Genomic DNA, 17,619 nt, shown 5'->3' with positions numbered 1-17,619 from the left:
TAACATTTAGAGCTGAAGGAAACATGACACAGCTGTTGAGCACGAGAGAGAACTGAGGAAAGGAAGAATGTAGGTCTCTCCTGTCCCATTGGTTTCCTTTTCCATTTCTGAAATGAGCAATCAGCCTGGTGGGGATTCAGGAACCCAGGTTCCTTTCCTCTTGTTACTTGGTCATTCCTTACGGCATCGCCCTTGCCTACTGGTCAAATCTGTGTCCTGCTAAATCCAGGCTCCAGCTGGATTCGGGAACAGAAAAGAGAATAAGCCCACGACAGGAGATCTCCTTTAGAGCAAGTGATAGGGCAGTTAAACACTTCACTTCTATTCCTGTCCCTATGGCAAGACCAAGCCACATGGCCACCCTGGCCACTAGGTGTGGAAAGAGCCTTCACCCTCTGAAGGGAGTTGGCAATGATAAGAAAGGAGTACGTGTCATATGACAGAGATCACATCTGAAGGATTTTTGGAAATCTGGAATTTCTGTTGAGTCACCTGTGGAGGCTGCCATCCCATCACACCACATTTATCGTAAGCGTGAGGATGACTAGGCCCCCAAAAGAAGATACCACACCCCTTTTCTTAATAAGATCCCAACTTCTCTTCTGACCTTACTTACTAACTTATGTAAAGTTACACTGTAAAAGATGAGGGGTTGAGGTAAGGTGTGGGAGGTGGGGGGAGGCTAAATGTCCATTAGTAAGGAATTGGGAAAAAAGAAAGATGGCAACTGCCATCCTTTAAATTCTACACCTCCATGCTCTTCAAAAGCCTCGCCGTTCTCTGGATCTGGGATCTAGGCTATTTCAGGCTCACTGGATTTATCTCATCTGATGCCTGAACTGCCATGAAACAGCGAAACAGCAGCTGGTGAGCCCCACGGACCTCTAGCTTGCTGTCTGTTCTGCCAGGGGAGCCGGAGGGACCATGGTCCATTAGGACAGAACGTGCACACTGGGAACTCTTAACTCTTTAGAGGAACAGTTTGGTTGGTCCCAATCTGCAATTGTTTAATGAAAGAACGTAGGAGAGCCTAGAAGATATCTGAGTATATCATATGCAGAAAGGGTATCACTTTGTAAAAATTTCAATTCATTGTAAGCTAGGTTATAATGATGGCATATATATTAACTGAGGTAAGACCAATACACAGTAAAGTGCTAGAATCTTAAGTGTACAGCTTGAGGAATTTTTCCATGTGTGTACCCCCATACAACCGCTCCCAAATCAGGAAACTTTCCAACCCCAGAAGGCCCTCTCATGCACTCTCCCAGTCAGTACCCCCATGCAAAGGTAAAATATTTGTTTTTTGCTTTGGGTCATATTTAAAAGAGGTGGAGACTCTGAAAGAGAACCCCTCTAGGTGGGAGGTTATTCCTGGGCTCCATCATCCCCTCTGTACATGGATTGGGTCCTGAGAAGGAAGGGAAAGGAATCAGCTGGTGATGTGCACGTGGCCATAGAAGCTGGGTACGTGACCATCACCAGAGGCCTGGGCAGCTCCCTCTGAAATACAGGGCTGCAGTCCAAGGTCCTGGGAGGTCATTGCTATTTACAGTCAACCTTTCTGGTTTGTGGTGTATGTTCCAAGGAGGGCTATTTTTAAGCAGGGCGATGGCCTGCAGGACCTTCTGGGTAGTAAATTAAGCTGGTGTGGATATAAAGTGAGATTGTCTAGCAATCTACTTCAGATGGCCTGATCTAGAAGAGACAGGTGATTGTCCCTGAATCCAGGCCCCAGACAACGAGCTGGAAGGAGATGTCCTGGTCCCTGGTTCAGAGCATGATTAAAAACTGGAGAGAGGGGGCTTTACAAGTCTTCCTTAGCTTGGAGGGGAGAGGGGAGAGGGGAGAGGGGATAGGGAAAAGGGGAGGGCCCTGGGAAGAAGGGACCATCCTCCACAGCTAACCGGGGCCCCAGGGATGGGCTCTTGAAGGAAGATAGGTACAAATTCCCTAACAGGTGCAGCAGTTTCCAGACGGTCCTTCCACCCCGAGGCCGGGGCCGGCAGGCCTGGGCCGGCAGGCCTGGGCAGCCAGTCAGCTGGGCTGCGGGCCTAGGAAGCCCTCGCAGAGTTCGGGGAGAGGCAGCCTCCAGCAGCGGATTTAGGGGAGGGAAACGTTTCAGAGAAAGGGCAGATGCTAGAAAACGGCGGAAGAGTCGGGGTCCAGCCTTCAAGGGCAAGGCTCGGGGACCAAGTGCGTCCCGAGGCCTCAGACGGGATTGGCCGAGACGGGCCCCGCCCTGCCCCTCCCGGCCCCGCCCCTCCCGGGAGCCCTTTCAAGGCCGGGCCGCCGCCCCTCTCCTTACAGCCCCGGGCTGTTCGCGAGAGGCAGGACGTGGGAGACTCCCGGCTCCAAGGTCAGTGAGGCTGTGAAACTCGGCTTTATTCCTCAAAAGTGGGGTTACTGCTAGAGCCAGGGTGGGGCCTTGTGAGCAGTGGACCCAGGGCTGTAGGCCGGAACCTGGGCACTGCTCCTGTGTGAAGACTTCATGGTAACTCTCTAAAGAAGCCGGCAGAGCGTCTGTCCTTGGCTGAGCCATCCTGCACCCAGGCGCAGGTGGCCATTCCGTGGAACAGCTGCGCTCGAGGTGCTGGAACCGTGTCAGCACCCTGCTTGCGGTGCCTGTTTTTCATAGTGAATCAGGACTTTTTCTTGATGGAAAAAAAAAAATCTAAATGCCACTGAATTGGGAACTTTAGCCTTCAACTTCCTTTCCCTTGTAATTTGTAGAAACTAGTTCATTAGTTTTGAGAATGGTTTCCCTCAGCAGCATCAAAAGAGGTGCAAATCAGTGACTTGGGGTAAGCTAACTTAAAAATGAACATTCTGGAGCCCTGGAAAGGAGCTAATTACTGATTGGGCCAGTAGCTAGACCTGATTTAAATTGGTTAATGTTATTGCTAGAGATAGATTTTTTTTTTTTTTTGCGGTACGCAGCCCTTTCACTGTTGTGGCCTCTCCCGTTGCGGAGCACAGGCTCTGGACGCGCAGGCTCAGCGGCCATGGCTCACGGGCCCAGCCGCTCCACGGCACAGTGGGATCTTCCCGGACCGGGGCACAAACTGGTGTCCCCTGCATCGGCAGGCGGACTCTCAATCACTGCGCCACCAGGGAAGCCCCTAGAGATTGATTTTTTTTCCCTTTTATTAGCATTTTGAGATTGATTTTTGAAATCACTAACCCATTAATAATGAACCAAGGAACTGTTTTCCCCCCACTGGAGGTAAAGATACTGTAGAATTGACCTACATGTGTTTCATCTCTGGCAAAGGACTGTTCTTTGCTTGCTTGCTTGGCTTACTGTCAGCCCTGTTCCTGTCCCTTGAGCGGGTGACATCTCTGCCTTCGAATACTCTGCTGGGTGTGGAGAGTGACATTCACCAGAACAAGGCAAAACCCTTCGGCCCTCCTCCGCGCTGCCCTTTAGACCTTCCCTTGAGCCTTGCCCTGTCTCTGACCCACACAGGGTCAGGTGAAATCACCAGAGGTGGCAGTTAATGGCCTCATGACAAGGCTACGCTAGTTCACCTGGTGGGCTGTTTCCAGAAGTGCCACTTTTCCTATCTGCAGCAATCATGCTTCCTCTGTTTCTGAGCTAGTGTCCTTGGTCTGTTCTCTCTGTGCTCATGGAGAAGAACATGACCACCACCAGGACTTGGCAAAGGGGCTTCTTGAGCCTCCCAAGCAGGCTCTTACAGGATATCTGGGCGTTATTAGGCTGTGTGAGCACTCCACTTCATCTTCTGCTTTTGTAGGCACCTTTTCCAAAACCCCAGCCTTTAGAGCTAACCCTTCTGTGGGTTAAGGCACTGTTCCAGCAAAGGGCACGAGCGTCACATGCACCCATGTCACCCACTCAAGGGACAGGAACAGGGCTGACAGTAAGCCAAGCAAGCAAGCAATGAACAGTCCTTTGCCAGAGATGGAACACATGTAGGTCAATTCTATAGCATTTTTACCTCCAGTGGGGGGAAAACAGTTCCTTAGCTAATTATTAATGGGTAAGTGATTTCAAAAATCAATCTCTAGCAATAACATTAACCAGTTTAAATCAGGTCTAGCTACTGGGCCAATCAGTAATTAGCTCTGCCAGCATCATGACCAAATCTTAGCCTTAGACAGTGGGCCAGAGGCCAGGTCAGTTTTCCTAAAGGGGTGGATGAGGCAAGTACAGGAAATGTGGGGTGAGGGTGAGATAAGGAATGGAGAGTCCTGGGTGTTCAGAGGCAAGAGGAGGATTGCTTCTGAGACACACTTTGCCCCTGGCTCAGAGGCACTGGGTCTCCATCTCTGCCACACCTTAGAGAAGGAGCCATTTGTCTTCCCAGAGGGAATCACGTGGGACCGTGCGTCAGCATTCTGGGAGTTCCTGCCCCTGAGCCAGGAATCCCACAGGGAGCCTGTCTGAAGGTGACTGCTGGAGGTCACACCCATTCCTGCCTGGGAAGCCACAAGGGCTCCTTTCCTTGGGCAGGGATTTCAAAGGACTAGATGGTTCCTAGTTTCCTACTTTCTTGAAAACAACTTATCCTTGAGAGGCAAACCCGGTGATGGTTGTATGTCTTCATCACCAGGAGGCCTAGGAAAGACCTGTTTTACAGGGAAGGACCATAAAGCCCTCTGCTTATGACTTTCTACTTGTTGAGTGGAACAGGAATGCCCAAGGGTGCCTTTTAGGGTACCAGTATAGCCGGTGGTGGTGAAGTAACTTGAACTCTTTGCTCCCTTAGAACTGGGAAGGAAAGCCATTCTCTGCTGGCCACGAATGGCATCATAAGAATTTGTTCAGAGTGTTCTGTGGAGCTGGTCCAACCCCAAGGACATCTTCTGTTTTGGGGTGACGCTCTCTGGAGGGAAAGCTGACACGTGGTCCTCCCCCGGTCTTCCTTTGCCCTCCAAGGAGCTCAAACACATGGATGCCATTTACAGCTGGACCAAAAATAACTCTGAGTCAGCAGAATGGTACCTATGGCATCTCCATCCAGGATACTCAGGACGACCAGGAGGCTCAGAATTGAGGCCATGACAGAACCTAAGGCCTCCACATCTTAGGATGTCACAGAACCAGACAAAACCCTTAAACCAGGACCCAGACTCCCAGTATGCCTGCCTGAGACAGAGATATAGAGCTCTTGGGCACAGTGACAAAGGGGCTTAACGTGGTGGTTCTTGTTTTTTAGTGGAGAGGGCAAGTGTAGGAATACCACAACACTGTTGCTTTTGGCTGTGATCTTGCAACCCGTACTGAAATCTCCCTGGCTTGGAGCCCAGCAGTTCTGCCAGATTGTAGCCCTATTGCTGTAAACAGTGCTTTTCAAATCAAGAGTCATGAGGTATTCCAAGTTAGGGAAGCTGAGGCAGACAGCTTCTATGGGGTGAGGGCTAGAGACTACCTCCCTCCTCACCCCTGCAAGCCCTACTTCTGGAGGAGAGAGGAGAGAGGAGGGGAGGAGAGAGAAGAAAAGTCCATGCCCCGTCTCCTCAAGAGAAAGGCAGGCTGGCGCAGCAGCCCCTGCATGGCTGGCAGGCGCTTTGGTCACCTGGCGTCAGAGTGGAGAGGGTGAAGGAGCACCTGGGATCTGGGCACTTCAGCAGAAGCCTGAGGACAGGAAAGAGAGCAGGCTTATAACATCTGGGACTCTGGGGGAGTCACATGCCCCGAGGTGATGATCCTGTGTCTAGAAGCTGCTGTGGTAAGTGCATGTCTGCGGTCTTGGGAGCCTGAATGGAGGGATCTGTGTCAATCCCAGGTCCTAAACCACAAAGGTGGTTTCTCTCCAATTGCTGGTCTGTGCAGGGCTACCTGTGAGGTGCTGTGGTCTGCAAGGAGCCTGCATCCGGGGCCAAAGACAAGCCTAGGTTCAAATGCCAGCTTTATCAAGGTGCTGACCCCAAGACCTGGGGCAGGTCCCTTCACCTCTCTGTTTTCCCCATCTACAAAATAATGCCTACTTGGAAGGATTGTTTCAAAGACTGAAAACAGTGTTTGTAAGGACCTCTTGCAGGATGCATGGCTCATGCTAGGAGTTTAGTAAATGATAGTTAAAAAGAAAAAAAGACAGTAAGGTTGACTGGGCATGTAGGGATGGAAAGGACATTCCAGGTGGAAGGAAAGGCCGGGTAAAAGGTCAGAGTCTGGAAGAACTTGGGAGCCCAACTGAGTAAATCCATTTTGCGAACCCTGATGCTGGTTTTCAGAGGATGAGCAGTGGATCGGAAAGTATATGATGGGCTCCTTCTGGAATCAAGTCTCGTCCTCAGATTACAAAATAGAACAATTAGATGAAACACTTTAAATGCTAAAAATGTAAACTAAAATCAACATTCAGGGAAGGGGCAGACCAGTCTGGGATGACCAGGGGTGGCTGTGGGGAGAGAGTGATAGCTGTCCCATAGGCTTAGGGTCACTAGGGGGAAGGGACTCACATTTATTCAGTGCCTACTGTGGCCTGTCACTTAGTCCTCACAACAGCTCAGGGAGAGGTCTCATCAAACCCATTATAGAGAAGGAGTTGCTGAGGCTCAGGTAGGCGATTCATGGGCTTCCCAGACCTAGCAGGGCTTGGGAATTTCCTGTGCAGTTTATACAACATACCTGTGACGGTCCCATTCTTGCCACTCATTCAAAAGATGGAGCCTGGAAATCTGGATTTTTAGCACACTTCACAGTTGATTTTTTTAGCTTTTAATTTATTTACTTTTGATCATAAAGGCAACCCATGTTGATTTTTATGAGTGATGCAATACAGAATTCTATTAAGAGAAAATTAATAATCTGCCTACTCCAAGTCTGTTGCTCTGAAGTAATGCTTTTTGCAGTTTGAAGAATCATCTTTAGTACTTTTCTTGATGTTCTTACAAATATATGCAAATACATATATACATATATCATTGTTACAAAATTGGAACCACTCATATTCATTACTCTGCAAGTTTTTTTCCCTTTTAACCTAAGACTATGGCAAGACATGCATCCAGGTAAAGTGGAGGCAGTTTTAACTGATTCTTTAATAGCTGTGGAATATTCCATTGTCTGAATGTGTCACATTTAATACAACCCTTCTCCCTCTGATAGACAGGTTTCTTCTAGGGTTTTTTTTTGCCACTACACATAGTGCTTCACTAAATATCCTTGTGCCTCTCTCCTTGTATACTGGCAGCTCTATTTCTTTTTTATTTTTATTTTTTTTAGAAATTTAGCCTTTTTTTAAAAAAATTAAATTTATTTATTTTATTTTTGGCTGCATTGGGTCTTCATTGCTGCGTGCTGGCTTTCACCATTTGAGGCGAGTAGGAGCTACTCTTCGTTGCAGTGCACGGGCTTCTCATTGTGGTGGTTTCTCTTGTTGCAGAGCACAGGCTCTGAGGGCGCGGGCTTCAGTAGTTGTGGCTCACAGGCTCAGTAGTTGTGGTGCACGGGCTTAGTTGCTCCGTGGCATGTGGGATCTTCCCAGACCAGGGCTCAAACCTGTGTCCCCTGCATTGGCAGGCAGATTCTTAACCACTTCCCCACCAGGAAAGCCCTGGCAGCTCTATTTCTGCAGAACAGATTTCCAAAGTGTGATGCTGGGCCAGTGGGTATGCACATTTTTATGTTAATTGATGTTTCCTGGTTCACTTTCCAAAATGGTTGCAGTAGCTCACAGAGCAGTCCAGGTGATTCTGATCACAGCCAGGGAGAGAGGAGAGGGCCACGCAGAGCTGCTCCCCCCTCACCTCCTGCCCCTAACTCTCCCAGCACTACTCAGCAGGAGCCTTTTAGGACCAAAAGAAGACCCCACCTTGCCCTCTAGCTTGGGCCTTTATTTACCTGTCTCCCCAAGAGCAGAATTCCTGACTTGGAGCAGCTAGGTGTAACTTGTCCTGCAGAAAGGCTCTTAGAAGACATCAGGGCTGAAGGAAGGGAGGGTGCCTGGGAGCAAGCTGCAGGCACAGCAGGGCTGTGGGCTGGAGAAGAGAACCAGGGCTGGCCTATCAGGGATACACATCCCTGCAGGACCAGGCACCCCTGCTTGGCTGAGTACCCCACTCTGGACTAGGGGGCACCTGCGTCCTCAGGAGAGAGGGGGGCTGAGGGAAAAGGCCCTGTCTTGGCTGAGCAGACCCAGAGAGGCACTAGGAAATGGCCTGGCCCAGGAAGTGGCCTGATTAAGGTTCAAGACAAAGGGTCTCAGGCAGAAGCATCCCAAGGATGCTGTGGATCCAGGCAGGCTCTGCAATTGCCCCACACCCAGGAGGTGCGGGCTTCCTGAGTCTCTGGGGGATGCTCTCAATGTGTTCAGTAGGTAACCCTCCATCTGTCAGAAGGAGCGAGGGAGCCCTCAGCCCCCCTGCCCTTGAACGAAGCCGAGTTCCCTGCTGCTGAGGTGAAGGGAGAATGTTCTCAAACACGCTGTGGGCAGCCTGTAGAGGTGACCTCTCAAAAGGAGTGCACAGTGATAGTAACAGATGTGAGCAGATGTTCAGTCCTTCATAAGTGCCAGGCCCCGTTCGGATTTGCCCCTAGTAGCTGCAGGTGTTCTGGAATCTAGAATCAGCCAACGTTGTCCCCACATCATGGGTTTTCTCTGGACCTTTGGGGACAGGCAGCCACTACACATCCTAGGCAGATTCAGTCCCAGTGTAATTCAACTCTAAATTTCAGGGGAATTAACTGCTATAGAATCTCCTCAGAGCCAAATCTGGATGAGTGACAGTGGTCCAGGACGCTTTGTCCTCATCCAGAAGATACTGGACCTAGGCATAAAACAGGGGGTACAGTTAGCCTTTCTTCCTCTCTTCCTTTCTGCAGCATTCCAAAGTAGATTAAGTGTGGTGTGGACTGAGGGCAATGGCCATTCTCCCACCTGGAGGATGGCTGGAAGGCAGCCGGCCATAGAGAGGCGATGCACCAGGCCTCTATAGTCATCTGTTTATGCATATGGGTGTGCGGTGTCTAGTCATTGTTTCTGCTCTGATCTTTTGCAGTTTGTGTCCGGGTACTAGTCCCAGGGCAGGTGGAAGCAAGTAATACCTCAGTCTGATTAAGACCAGGCAAGCTCCCTCAAACAGTATAGCTGAGTGAGCTGGGCCAGCTCCAGGCCCTCCCAGGGACTCCCATGGGGCTCTGGTTCCCCTCGAAGAACACTTACCCTTTGCCTGGTAGTTGCCCAGGTCGGGTGCTGGTTAAGAGCGTGGACTAGGAAAAGAGACCACTGGTCTTGAATCCCAGTATTGCCACTCACAAACCGTGTGCTTTTGGACAAGTTATTTTACCTTTCTTTACCTCCATTTGCTCATCTGTAAAATGGGGCTAATAAGAGTATCAACCTCATGGGTCTGTTGTGAGGATTTAATGAGGTAATAACCATAAAGCTAACAGAACCATGTGCCCAGCATAAAGTAAATGCTACACGAGAATTTTCCCCTCAGACTGTGAGCTCTGTAAAAGCTGCCACATAGTAGGCACTTAAATATTTATCAGACAAATAAGTAAAAAGATACCTATCCTCACCATCTTATCATCCTGTCTTGCCTCTCCCTCCATCATTGCCCACTGTGACCCCTCTGCCCCAGAGCACATCAGTGTCATTCACGGTGACCGTGACCCACACTGCCTGATGGCCTCTGGAAGTCTGTGGTCACTGGTGTTCCTGGAAGGTGGAGGAAGCCCCGAGGGCACACCCTCTGGTTCCTCTGCCCCTCAGAGCTGCCCAGAACGAGGCCTGTGTGCTGGTTGACTGTTTGGCCCCGCAGTTATCCTCTCTCGAGCCCTCTCTGGAAACCCTGATTGAGAGAAACGATCCAGTATCCCTGAGAGAGCATAAAGAACCAGAGGTAGCTAGAAATGTCTGGCAACTCCATCCAAACATACTGTAATGTTGTTTGTTATTAAACCTGATAAATAAAAACAAGATCTTCATTTAAATAAGAAACTACTACTGAAACTCAATACATGTGATTTCTCTTTAGCTGTGTGACCTTTGGCTGTCAGTTAACCTCTCTGTTTTTGAGGTCCCTCATCTTTGACATGGGGCAAGATATCTGCTTCTTGGGGTTGTTGTAGAGAAAGTACTTGGCACTTGAAAGTACTAATTTTCCCCCCTTATTAAGATATGAAAAGGATTTTTAATAATTCCACTTATTCTACAGTGAAATGGGTTGCTCTAGGAAGTGGTGAGATCCCCAGCACTGTTGCTATTTAAGGAGGGCTGAAAGGAAAGGATTCCTGCATTCGGGCTGAGCTAAATGACCTCTAAAGTCCTTTCCCACCCCAGTGTCTCTATGGCCGTTCGGTCACTCACTCATCCAGCATTTTCTGAGAACTTACCACATGCGGGCCAGTGGGCTTGAGAACCAAGAAAAACTATGACCCAGTCCTGTGGTCTTTGGGTCTTTTCTCTTACATGTGCCAAGTGCCAGGTCAGCTCTGAGTGATGTCCATCCTTGACCTGAGCCCTGCTGAGCTCCCGACACCGTCCTCCCCAGTGTGTGGGAGAGGGAGATAACAAAATGAATGCTCCCTTCCCTTTTCTTAGAGCATTTCCTTTAGAAAACTTGTAAATTCTGTCTCTGCCCCTTTGAGATGTATTTAAATGTTTTTCAAAGCTAAGTAAGCTTCCAGCCAGCTTAACAACCCAGGACTGTCTTTCTCCAAGGCCTGGGAGCCATCTCTTTGAAATGTAAACACCAGGAAGATAGCACCCAATCTCCCAGGCTCAGTGGTAAAGACCTGCTGTCAGAGAGATGGGAACAGCTCATTTTCCCTTTGGATAAAGGCAGTTAACTAACACAAATGGCCACCCCAATGATCAGGTGAATTTAGAGTGAATTCTGTGTGACAAATGGTGCTGTCATGTCCTCTTACTTGAGTTACCTGAAGAACAGGCGTAGGTGGGCTCTTTAAGAGGGTGAGATTTTGTTCTGTCTTTCCAGTCTCTTTAGCTGATGTGCATCACAGTCTGGTTTCGTGCTTAGTCAATAATAAAGCTGTTTTCTTTCTCTCCTCTGTCTTTTGGAGAGAAATTTCTGGGTGTCGGGAGACCTAAATTTCCCCAACACCTAGCACTTTCTCTTCATCTGACCCCTCCTTCCCCACCTACCGCTCAGTCTGAGAAGGATCCCTGGAGGAAGGAAGGGCATGCAGTGATGCTTCGTCTGTTATCTGTGGGGTAGCATCCGCTGGATCACCCCTGGAAACCGCCGAGGATGGGCTCAGTGGGCTCCCAGCGGGGCAGCCAGCCTGTCATGGCTGAGAGGTCAGGAGCCTGTGCTGGGCTACCCTGGCTCAGGGGCAGCTCACAGAGACCAGGAGCCTGAGCAGGGAAATGCTGAAAACCTGCATACCAGCCTCACTCAGTTGCTTTTATGATAGGATTTCAAAATCAGTAGCTGAAAGGGACATGTTTAGTGTTATGTAAGTAGGTTTTTTTTCTCAAGTTTTGATCCAGGAAGCTAGCTCACAAAATTGATTCTATATTGGCTTGGATACCAGGCCTGGGGCTTCATAGCAGATTAAAAGTGAGAAGTACTTGGGAGTAAAGGAGCCAGGTTAGTAAGGTGCCCTGGAGAATAGCCCAGGGAAAAGGACCCATTCCCTTAGACCTACATGCATTTAAAAGGAGATACATAGGAGGCTGGTATGATATCCTCCTTCTGGAAATCAGGCAGAGCACTGCTCACAAATAATTATGTAAAGCCTGGGAGGAAGTGCTTACTGAGCAGCTACTATGTGCAAGGATCTGTGGCAGATGAGTTCCTGTCCTTGAAGATTTTACCCATCAGCTGGGAAGATAATCCGAACATAGTGGGGAGTTCCCTAACATGACAGGAGATACAGGACAATTGAGTTCACCAACAAATGTCAAAAAAACTATGCAGCTCAAGTGCAAGTGAGTGAGCAGCCCGTGAATGCTTTGGGAACTCAGAGAGAAAGCCATCACCTGAGGCTAGAAGGGCACAGGGAGATTTTGTGGGGACAAGGCACCAGGCTGTGGTCCAGTCAGACAGGGAAAAATGGACGGCAGAGTCCTAGTTGAGGGGCAGTAAGAAGCAATACTTTTACTAAAACAGTAACAATAATTTTACTAGAACCAATTAGTGTGGTTTATTGCATTAGCACAAAAGTACGGACAGAAAACTGATATCTTAAAAAGTAATATCTATATTAGAATATATATATGTGTGTATATATATATATATATATATATATATATATATATGTATATTTTCAAGTTGAGATTGTATAGGCTCTAGAGCTGTCAATCCGAATGTCGGGCCAGCCCACTGGGTCCTAGGTGTTCTGGGTCCCCATGACAGTCCCTGAATGTATGTGCACATGTGCTTGTGTGAGCCTTCACAAAATTCTGAATATGAGCTTCTTTAGTTGACATTTGCCTCTTTTCCCCCAAATAGATCAGGATTCCTCTCCCAGGGAACACTGGCTGCTGGTCTCACAAGGCTGAGGGAAGCTGGCTTCTCAACTTCTCTGTTGCCCATGTTCCTCTCCCCCCAGCCCTCTGCTCCCCCATCTGCTCAGCTCTCTGATTGGCCCCGTTTTCTGGCCTCACATCGCCCACTCAGTTGACACCTGCTCTCCCACATAGATCTGGCAAAGAGAAGAGCAAACGCCACAGCCTTGACGTGGCGCCCACAGTGAGACTGTCTGGATGCTGAAGCTTTTGTCCCTGGAGAAACACCACAGCTGTTCCAGCCCCTCATCTCCTCTCTCCAGTGATCTCTTGACAAAACAGTTCAGTGTGTTATGCTAATACTAGGGGCATGGAGGGAATGAAAAACTTTAAAAAGCTTGTAAGGGAGCTTCAGATCTCTTATGCTCCAAACTTTTGTTCCAGTGGTTTCACACAACATACTGATTTATAGAACTACCACGTGTGGAAACTAGGCAAAGCCAAATACCCCTTCGGTGGACACAGATTACCTCTTACATACCTCTTTCCAACTCCACTTGTTTATGCCACATGTTACCATCTGTGCAAATAACAAATCAAGTCTCTCCTGAGCAGGAATTTTAGCTGTAGATGGTGCTTATGTAAGATTGGGGCCTCCTGGGTAACAGAGGAATCTGTAAGACAAAACAATGTCCTGCCTGTGCAGCTTTTCAAAGACTAACTTTTAACATGCAAGAGAGAGTTAGTTTAGTCATGAGGAAAAGTGATTTCATTGCAAGCCTGGCTTTGGGTCTTTGGGGAGCATGGCTCAGCTGTTGCCAAGTTACTACCCTGTTCAATGAGACCCTTGTTTCAGTCTCATACCCAAGTTTATCGATTGGGACCTCAGTAGAGAAATTCTATGTCTCATTGTATCTTGGAGAGAGAAAAACATAGAGTCAAAGGAACAGGAATTCTTCACCAAAGCTTTGAGTCTGTGTCAATTCTCTACGAGGAATCAAAGCAGGGGTACTCTGAATTTCAGCTCTAGGATTGTTCGTCTTGCTGCCACCAAAGCCTCCACGGGATTATTACCATGAATCATGCATCACTGCCCAGACACCAGCATGATGTTAGAACTCTTGGATGTTAATATTATTTCCATGAAACTAAAATATGGATATGATGACATTTCAAACATTAATATTCTGAGTCAGACACCTACCCACAGATCACCCTTACAAAGAGGAAGACCTTTAAAGACCACCAGTGGTCAGTGGGCTGCACATAGACACACCCCCTCCTCTTCCTCCTGACTCTACCTCTTCGGATTTATCTTCTCAAACATGCTGATGTGAACACCTGTCAGTGCTAAAGCCAACTAAGAAAGAAAAATAAAAGTCAAGCTATTTGAGCCAAACTCAGAAACCAACGCACTTCTTATTAACTTAGGGCTGGCTTAAATTTTGACCCATATATCGTCTGGAAAGAATTCAGGCAACACTTCCTTTACTTTGGTGAGTTCTGTGGTAAAACTCATAGAAGACAGTATTGCCTCTCTGCTTGAAAAGCAGATTGGAGGGTCTGGAAGCAAATAAGACAGGTCTGAAAGATGTAAGTTAGTGTCACCTGCTGTATACGAGAGCCAGGAAGCCTGGGTGCTGTTCGTTGAGGAACACTAACCTACTCTTGGAAGGAGATGGACAACAGCCCAAAGTCTAGTAGGGAGCAAAGAAGTACATGTGATGAGATGAATGTTGGGCCATTACACATCCCTAGAATGACTTTGAGAAATGGCCCATTTATCTTGCCTGCTGATTACTAAAGTAATTCCTGTTGTCTTTACGATTGAGGGAATTGTTTTTAGAAATGGCACTGAGGAAAGGCTGTCTGATAATCTGATTTCCTGGGCTAACGTAGAAAAATAACTTCCTAATTTTTTTCAAGGACTTTGATGCTTTTTTTTTTTTTTTTTTTTTTTAGGTACGTGGGCCTCTCACTGTTGTGGCCTCTCCCGCTGCGGAGCACAGGCTCCGGACGTGCAGGCTCAGCGGCCATGGCTCACGGGCCCAGCCGCTCCGCGGCATGTGGGATCTTCCCGGACCGGGGCACGAACCCCTGTCCACTGCATTGGCAGGCGGACTCCCAACCACCGCGCCACCAGGGAAGCCCAACTTTGATGCTTTTAGTTGAGATGTTTGAATTTCTCCCTAGCTCAAAAAATGTTAAGTAAAGACTTCCAGGTGGGGATCCTGGAAGCACAAAGTTGATGAACCCATCCCAGTTCCCAAAATGCAATCAAGGAAGAAAGTGGACCTCAGAAGGCTACTCTTAGAATTGTGCATAAGGCCATGTCGACCTCACCTTATTAGAGGAGTTTATCGTCTGCTGGATAGCCCAGGTTTTCATACCACAACCATACTCTCAACAGGCTCATTGCGGTCATCCAACCCACCTGTGCTTGGAGAATCTTGTAGCAGAGCCTTGGTAATCTTCTAAATACAAGGGGAAAAAATTCCACCCTTCCTTTATGTGGGCATCACAGAGACCAATATAATGAGAGAGTACTAAGAGTTACCTGCTCTATTGTTCTCCACTCAACAACCCATGATAAATAGCTCCCCACTGGGTGATACTGTGGATTAATTGTCCATTCTGATTTCTGGGCAGTAGCAGACACAGCAGGGTATATGATTTTCATCCCTGGTGATATTATATAAATATTTATCTTTTAAAAATATATTTATTTATTTATTTTTGGTTGCATTGGGTCTTCGCTGCTGCAGGCGGGCTTTCTCTAGTTGCGGCGAATGGGGGCTACTCTTTGTTGCGGTGCACGAGCTTCTCATTGCAGTGGCTTCTCTTGTTGAGGAGCATGGGCTCTAGGTGCACCGGCTTCAGTAGTTGTGACTCGCAGGCTCTAGAGCACAGGCTCAGTAGTTGTGGTGCATGGGCTTAGTTGCTCCACAGCATGTGGGATCTTCCAGACCGGGGATCGAACCCATGTCCCCTGCATTGGCAGGTGGATTATTAACCACTGCACCACCAGGGAAGTCCCATAAATAGTTATCTTGATTTATACATGTTCTGAGTTTTGAAAGATAGTTTGACTGTGTCCCCAAGTCTGATTGATAATTATTGTCTTAGCCCCGTAAGGACACCATATCTCTGGCTTCCATTATTCATTGTTGAAAAATCAGCTGATGTTTTTTCTTTATAGATGAACTGTCTTTTCTCGCTGACTGCTTTTGATATCTTTGTTACTGATATTCTGCAGTTGACTGTTATTTATGTATGTGTGGATTATTTTAATTTTGCTTGACTTATGTCATGCCTCTTGAATCATGGATTTTTGTCTTTCATCAGCTGTGGAAAATTATCAGCCATTTCCCTTGAAATATGGCTTCTCTACTCTGCCTTCTGAGGCTTCCATTAGATGTGTATTTGATCTTGTCATTCTATCCTTTATACCTCTTTTATCTCATATTTTCCATTTTCTTATTTACCTGTGCAACATTCTGGATAATTTCTTAAGATATATCTTCCAATTCATTTATTCTGTCTTCAGCTGTATTATATCCATGGTTCATTCCGGTTCTCTTTCAAATCAGGTTTATTATTCTTAATAGTCTCTTGTTGCTTGCTCGTCATTGTGATTCCATCACTTATTTCTTTAAACATTCCACATAGAGCTAATCTATATTCTTGTCTGACAATTCCAGTATCTTCAGTCATTGGAGGTCTGAATCTGTGGCCGTTTCTTCTGCTGACTCCCATTCATGGTGCCTCCTTGTGTGCTTGGTGATCTTTGACCAAGAGCCTATTGCTTGATCTTACTCTGTAGGGAAGCAGGGCCTAAACTGAGTATACCTTCCTCAGAGCAGATTTGAGTGCATTTCTGCTGGAGGGCTCCTGACCCTGGACCACTTTAGCCCCTTTCAAGGGTCCTAGCTCAACTGGGTAGTCTTAGACTCAATTCCCCACCTCCCTGCTGGTATCCAGACCTTAGTATTCAAATGGACATCCACTCTCAAGATAACCCAAACCTGAGCTCCAACACCAACTCATCTGGGGTGAGCAAAGTAGGAGAATGGTCCTTAGAGACTTTGCAAGTGCGAGTAATGATTAGTCAAATCCATTCCACCTGCCTTCACCAATCAAGGTTGTCTTAAGACTAGCATCTCCACCAAGCAGCTCCTAGCCTAAACAATAAGATGTTTGCCAGAGTTATTTTTCAGGAACGTGGACTCAGCTGTGTCTAGTTTAAGCGGAGCTGGTTATAACTAGATAGGACCAGCAACCGTCCAGTTGGGCATACATGGATGTCAGTGACCTTTTGACATAGGAGGGCTGAAAACTCTACCCTCAGAACCTGCAGAGGTGTGTAGCTTTATTACACCTGTGCAAAACAGCAATTACCAAACCTTTCCCCAATCATCCTTCCCCACACTCCCAGACCACCCTGCTTCTTTGTTATCCCATAAATACCCCAAGCCCATTGCTTTCAGGGAAGTGGTTGTGAGATTTGTTCTCCCATCTTCTCCCTTGGCTGCCTTGTGAATAAACCCTCTCTTTGCTGCAGACCTTAGTGTTTCGGCATTTTGGCTTGCTGTGCGTTGGGCAAAATGAAGCTCGTTTGGAAACAACTTCCTCTATGCCTTACAAGCGCAGCAATGCATTCTATTCAGGGTCTAGTTGTGTAGCGGCAGAGTCCAAAAGAGCACCTGGGCTGTCAAGCAGCCAGATGTAGAAATCCTCTGGGTTTTTCCCGCTATATCATATTAGTGGAGAAAATGGCAAGGACTGCAAGCAGTTTGACATTCTCAGTGTCTAAAAACTACCCAGGTAGGGGCTCCCCTGGTGGCACAGTGGTTGAGAGTCTGCCTGCTAGTGCAGGGGACACGGGTTCGAGCCCTAGTCTGGGAGGATCCCACATGCCGCGGAGCAACTAAGCCCGTGAGCCACAACTGCTGAGCCTTGCGTCTGGAGCCTGTGCTCCACAACAAGAGAGGCCGCGATAGTGAGAGGCCCACGCACCGTGATGAAGAGTGGCCCCCACTTGCCACAACTAGAGAAAGCCCTCGCACAGAAACGAAGACCCAGCACAGCCGAAATAAATTTTTAAAAAAATAATAATAATTAAAAAAAAAAACTACCCAGGTTTTCCTAAGCAGTATGAAGGGGACTGGGGAGAAAGGAAGAAAGAAAAACAAAACAACGAAACAGGCTAAGTCGCCTGCAGTTTTTC

The 17,619-nt window shown here is 47.7% G+C and overlaps 1 protein-coding gene across 1 annotated transcript in view; it reads left to right on the top strand.

The window, feature by feature from the left end:
• The first annotated feature begins 2,299 nt into the window (after positions 1-2,299).
• The window catches only part of CKMT2 (creatine kinase, mitochondrial 2), a 28,121-nt gene continuing 12,801 nt past the window's right edge, over positions 2,300-17,619 (top strand). Inside the window, exon 1 of the mRNA XM_032629060.1 lies at positions 2,300-2,359. The gene's annotated coding sequence lies outside the window, so the exon portion shown is untranslated. The remainder of the gene's footprint in view (positions 2,360-17,619) is intronic.

The sequence above is a fragment of the Phocoena sinus genome, chromosome 3 (assembly GCF_008692025.1).
Source record: "Phocoena sinus isolate mPhoSin1 chromosome 3, mPhoSin1.pri, whole genome shotgun sequence".
Taxonomy (NCBI): Eukaryota; Metazoa; Chordata; class Mammalia; order Artiodactyla; family Phocoenidae; genus Phocoena; species Phocoena sinus.
This window is presented reverse-complemented; position numbering and strand designations above follow the sequence as displayed.